Source organism: Triticum dicoccoides, chromosome 3B (assembly GCF_002162155.2).
Source record: "Triticum dicoccoides isolate Atlit2015 ecotype Zavitan chromosome 3B, WEW_v2.0, whole genome shotgun sequence".
Lineage (NCBI taxonomy): Eukaryota > Viridiplantae > Streptophyta > Magnoliopsida > Poales > Poaceae > Triticum > Triticum dicoccoides.
This window is the reverse complement of record NC_041385.1, coordinates 633902263-633907623: the sequence shown is the minus strand read 5'-3', so window position 1 is coordinate 633907623 and position 5361 is coordinate 633902263. Positions and strand designations below refer to the sequence as shown.

The window sequence follows — 5361 nt, the reverse complement described above, 5'->3', positions numbered from 1 at the left end:
TAATTTTTGGGAGTGTTTTGGAGCATTTGGAAAGTCCAAAGCGTTCGTGTATGTAAGCAAAAAACATAAAAATGGATAGATCTTAACTTAATATATCTTTTCTTCAACTGCAATATTTTTAAAATCGGCCTTCAAATTGATTTAAATCTCAGTCAAATGTGCCTATATTCACATTTGCTAACACAGTAAACCAGAGAACAGAACGACACACGCGTGCTGCTGCTGGAACTGCCGCCACGGGGTGTGGCGGCAGGGCCCACCAGCCCATCCAAAATTCCGTTGCGTCAGCTCGCCTCGCCTGGTATCCGGTAATTCGAGGGCTGCCGCCTGCTGTTGTGGCGGCAGGTCCTGCCGCCTCCGCACGTGTCGGCTGGCGCGCCTGCCGCCACGGCTGAGCCGGTCTCTTCTGTCAATTCTTTTCAGAGGTGTTTTTTTTTGTCAATTCGACTCGGCAGTTGGTCTTTTTTGACAAAAAAATCTGAGCTTGGCACATATAGTTTTGAAAGTTCACACATATTTAACTCTGATCCCCGCAAAAGATATATTTAACTCTGATCGGATGGCCTCCAATCATCCAAAGTTAGAGCATCTGTTGCTGTCTGACTCGGCATCTCTATTGAAAATAGATTAGGATCTCAGTCCGTCTCCCCTTACTCCTTTCATCCGTTGACGTCCCATGGGTCTTGTTGATTGAGGCCGATGAGGAGCCTTTTGTTGACGTCGTGACGAGGCGGTCGACCTCGTGGATGGATGGTTGTAGTACTAAAGAATCCAGGAACTTTGGGAGCCCCAGATGATACGCTACGTCTCGCTGGTCGCTGGAATAGAAACTTTGCAGGCGATAGGCAGATTGATGTATCTCCTGCTATACTGTAGAGTACAACTTTGCTGATATGCACATCGACACTTCTCAATTTGTTACTAATATATGAAAGGTTCATGCACTTAAAAGTTTGAGCTAATTAAATAGCCCCGTGCACACATCAAAGATGGCGACGCATATTGGCCGGCTCAGTCGATAATCACCTACTCTACTCCTGAAGCATTTTAACCAATAATGAGGCTGGGCAACTCGCTCCCAGGGAGCTCCCCCGATTTCAGCCTTCGTTGGCCGTTCGATCAGGGTCAATGCGGTCATTTTTTCGCTGCTGATCGTTGGATCTGGCTGGAAAACGTGTGTTGTTGTTTTGACCGTGCGGTAAAACGTGGACGGAGGATGACCTGTGGGCTCAGGCAAAAGCGGATTGGCTGGGTCAAAGCTTTTTGGGTGCGCAAGCGGACTCTCCGGTCGCGCCGCGTGGGCGCATCGTGGGCACACTGCCCAGTTTCTGGGTTCGCTCGTCCCTCTGGATTCGCCTGTTGGTGCCGCTGCAAGTAGGCCTACCTGCTCTTTGGTCCCACATGTCGGTCTCATGGTTGTGACTTTTCCATGTGCGCGTTGCCTCCCGCGTCGCGTTCCGGGTCAAACGTGCCTGGGGGCCCGCTCCTCGTGCGCTGCCCGCGTCATGGGGTTACGGGGAGCAGTTGCGCAAGGATAGGCCGATGCATGTGTACCCACCTCTGTTCTATAGCGATAACGGGTGGGCCGGCGCTGCTCCTAGTCCCGTTCGTCGGTGGCACTGGCTGCTGCGCGTCTATTCGCCATTGGGATTCACCAATCCCATCCGCGCCCATCCTCCCAAACGTGCAAGGGTTCACCAACCCTTCGTCAAGCCTGCGACCCCTCTGCCTCGTCTCCTCCTTGCTCCCTCTCCCACGTCATTGCCCTCGAGCCCGCGCCCCCTCCACCTCGTCTCCTCTCCAACGCCTCTGCCCTTGATGTGCCGTCAGGGACGCCGTCGACACGTCGGGGATACGTAGCGATGGAGCTCAGCCCGAGCCCAGCAGAAGCCCACTCCTAACCCTATTCGCTCGATTGACAAGACCAGATAACGGATTGGATCGAGGGCGCCCGCATGGCCTCGCCGCCACTCCCGCCTGGATTCGCTAGCCGCCGCGTGGAGTCACCCTGGCCGCCGCCTCGAGTCACCTCCGTCGCTGCCGCCTCGAGTCACCTCCATCGCCGCCACGAATCAGCTCCACCGTTGCCGCCAGGAATCTCGTCCAGGCAAGGTAACTTCCTCCGAGCCCCTGCTTTCCCTGGTCCTCCTGCCCTGCTTGCGCGCGCGCGTGTGTGTCTGTGTGTTGTGTGCGTTTAGCCATCCGCCTCCCTTCCGATCTTCAGATCTCCATATTTGGTGAATGCAGTGTTTTGGTTTTGTTGGATTACTATCTGTATTCGGGGATTAGCTACGAAATGATGTTTTTAGTTCGAGTGTGGATGCTCGGCAATAGTGATTTAGGTCTTTTTGTAGAACAGAATGATTAAATCGGTCTATTTTCGGAGAAAATTCCTAGGAATTTGATTGACGTAGGCATCACTATCTGGCGCTGGATTATACACTTTTGCAGCACTACCAATGTTGTTTTTGTTTGGCAGGAATGAATGTTCTACGGTTGGAGCAGAGGGGGTCGGGTAGCAGTTGAGCTTAGGTGGGTGTCCAGGTTCTATAACTTACTGACCAAGAAAACTGTGATGCCAGTTATGCAATTTCTTTTCATAGAATGTTGTTATCTTTATCTTGGTGAATGTACAGAGCTAATGTTCAGTTCATTGCTTCAGGCATGAATTTACAGGTTCAAGATTTTCTTACACATGGGGCTTATTCTCCTAATGTTTCTAGGTATTTCTCATTATTAAGAGCATTTACATTGCTTTACAGAGTATACATCAAGCACGGTTGAAGTACATATCAAATAGTTGTATTCTAGAGTTGTTTGATTCGCATGATAAAGATTCTACAAATAGTTCCCATGCCATAATAAGTTATAATGTTTTGTTTCTCTTATATTTATATGTTTACACCACTGCTTTTCTACCAATTTTATTGGAGGCTCATATCAGGTCGCTTTGGATGCTGATATCAGGTGGCTACTCATGTCTGGCTTGGTGCCTATATTTTAGATGTTCCATTAATATTGGCTGCTTTTCTCATCCGTTCTGGGCTTTAACCTTGGGTAAATGGACTAATCTTTTCCTTCTTTGTAAACTGTCTACTGACATGCTTATGCTCTAACAAGTTCCTCTGCTTTCATTTCGCACGTTGTCAGATCTAGAAGGTTGCAGCTTCTTTGTTCTCCTACTCAAGATTTGCTCATTGTTCAGTTCAAGCCATGTTCCTCAGGTATCTTCTTTTACATTTTCTTTAAGCAATGGTCAGTTGATCTAGCCAAGGGCTTCTCTATTGTTCATGGTTTATTGGAATATGTTTTGCTTGGCTAACAAAATAGTAGGCATGTGTGTGAGATTACTTCTCGGTAAATCTAACATAAGATTCTACCTTTAATTCCAATTTGTTTTTAACTCTCACAAGCTCCTTTTGCTGTTATGTGTTGCTGGAAGTTTGGACTTGCAAAGAGAACAATTGAAAACTTGACCACTACAATTATATTTACCGGCTATAATGGTAACTGGGGGATAAGCATCCTAAGACATTTGTACCAAAATCCTTGGGCGTGCCTATATGTTCTCTCTATTTTAGAGTATGATGCCCTTAACAATTGGAAGAATCAACATGTAAATCAATTTATAATTATAAAACCTTGTGAGCTGGATCTCCATTTTCAATTGGCGACTTTTCTTAAACATTCATAATTTTGAAAGCTTCTACAAGACTATCCTTAGACCATTCAACACATGTTTTGTAACCCAGAGCAAGTGCATGGATACCCTATACTCCAACAAGATATTATATGAACGCAACTAAAAGGAAAATAACATCTCTCCAGAAACTGAATTTTCCTCAAATCATTTCTCGAGATGCCCTGTAACCTATGTTGCGTTTATGACTGAATCGTCTTTTCTTTAAGACTAGCATGTTATCAGCCTTTGGCATCTTTAATCTTCAATGTAGAAGATTAAGATCAAATTTGATCATAGCAAACACAAATGAACACAATAAAAAAGTTGATGGTAAAATTGTTCATTGTCTGCCATATTTATTTGTTATAAGTGATAGTAGAAACTAATAATGAATTCTATCTACATTCAATGAACTATGGAGAACATGTGCTTGGGAGGGGATTTGGAAAGATCAGTTACGACGAGTTCTTGTTTTACTTAATAATCTTCAATTTCCCAACTCATAGCTCTGTGTAGTGTGTACACACTAACCAAAGGAGGATCACATTTTGTTCTTCCTTTTTTAAATAATTATGAGTCAGTTTCATTCTGTTGGTTCACTAAACTCACCTTACTCATTGTTTACATACAGAAATAAACCCTTTTGATCATTGTAGATGTGTACTGTTGTGACAATGCATGTTAGCTACATGTGTTATATAATTATTTTTATAAATCTGGACTGAATCGAGATATCTTCTCCAGGGAAAATCATTTTTTCTTCACTTCCAGGGCCAGCGTCGCTCAACTTTGCTTGGAGCATGCTTATTTGTTTCTACATTGCCTTTGCTTAATATTTTCTCTTGATTTCCTATGTGATTGAGATGCATGCCTATCTCGACTGTTCTGTTGTGCTGGCAATTTCTCGCCATTGTCCCATTATAACTGTTATTGGTCACGTACCTGGTGCACTTCTAATTTTGAATTGTGCTTGTTGAGTGCCCTCATTTTGTTTACTACCTTCCGTTGGTGTATATGCAAGCTGTATAGGTTTGTTGTTCAATCTGGTTATAGCTTTATTCTCCTATTTTCTTACTCATTGCCACATTGTCTTAGTTATTACTCCCTCCGTTCCTAAATATGGCTTTCTAGAGATTTCAATATGGACTACATATGGATGTATGTAGACGGTTAATAAACCTCCTACATGTTATTAAAGATTGGTCTCTTGCTCTTTTTGCTTATGAATCGTACACTTCTCTTTTCTTAGTACTTACACCTAGCTTTGGCCTCATCCTTTGATGGTTTGTGTAGTGAAAGTGGTGATGATGTTGCTTAAAGGCGCCTCAACTTGCAGCAAATATATGGGCATGTGCAACTGCAACTTATGTAGGTGAGCAGATATTTATGCTTTATTTTGGCTTAAGTACAAAAATGATCTGGCTGACATATATAGGAGGATAGGCTACACATTCTTGAAATGAAGCCGATTCTTAACCTAAACTTGGTGATGTAGCCTTTGTTGCCGAGTTATTGCGATCCAACTGAAATATAAGGGGAAAACAAACATCATATAGGAGAACATTGTAGTGCTCTGAATATAAATGAAGATGTTACCCGTGTCCTTGGTTAATGCATTTTTTTCCTTTGCTGATAATGATACACCAATTGGCAACAAGTTATATACAGAACTTAAAAAT

At 43.8% G+C, this 5361-nt stretch overlaps 1 long non-coding RNA gene across 6 annotated transcripts in view; it reads left to right on the top strand.

The window, feature by feature from the left end:
• Positions 1–1578: 1578 nt before the first annotated feature.
• LOC119277533 overlaps positions 1579–5361 on the top strand; it is a 6343-nt gene continuing 2560 nt past the window's right edge. The window contains exons 1-6 of one of the 6 annotated variants that reach the window (XR_005137195.1): positions 1579–2112; positions 2480–2532; positions 2663–2723; positions 2968–3057; positions 3151–3224; positions 4427–5050. This is a non-coding gene — a long non-coding RNA (uncharacterized LOC119277533). Of the gene's footprint in view, positions 2113–2479; positions 2533–2662; positions 2724–2967; positions 3058–3150; positions 3225–4426; positions 5055–5361 lie in introns of all 6 variants that reach the window. The other 5 variants (XR_005137191.1, XR_005137194.1, XR_005137193.1 and 2 more) reach the window with 5 other exon arrangements.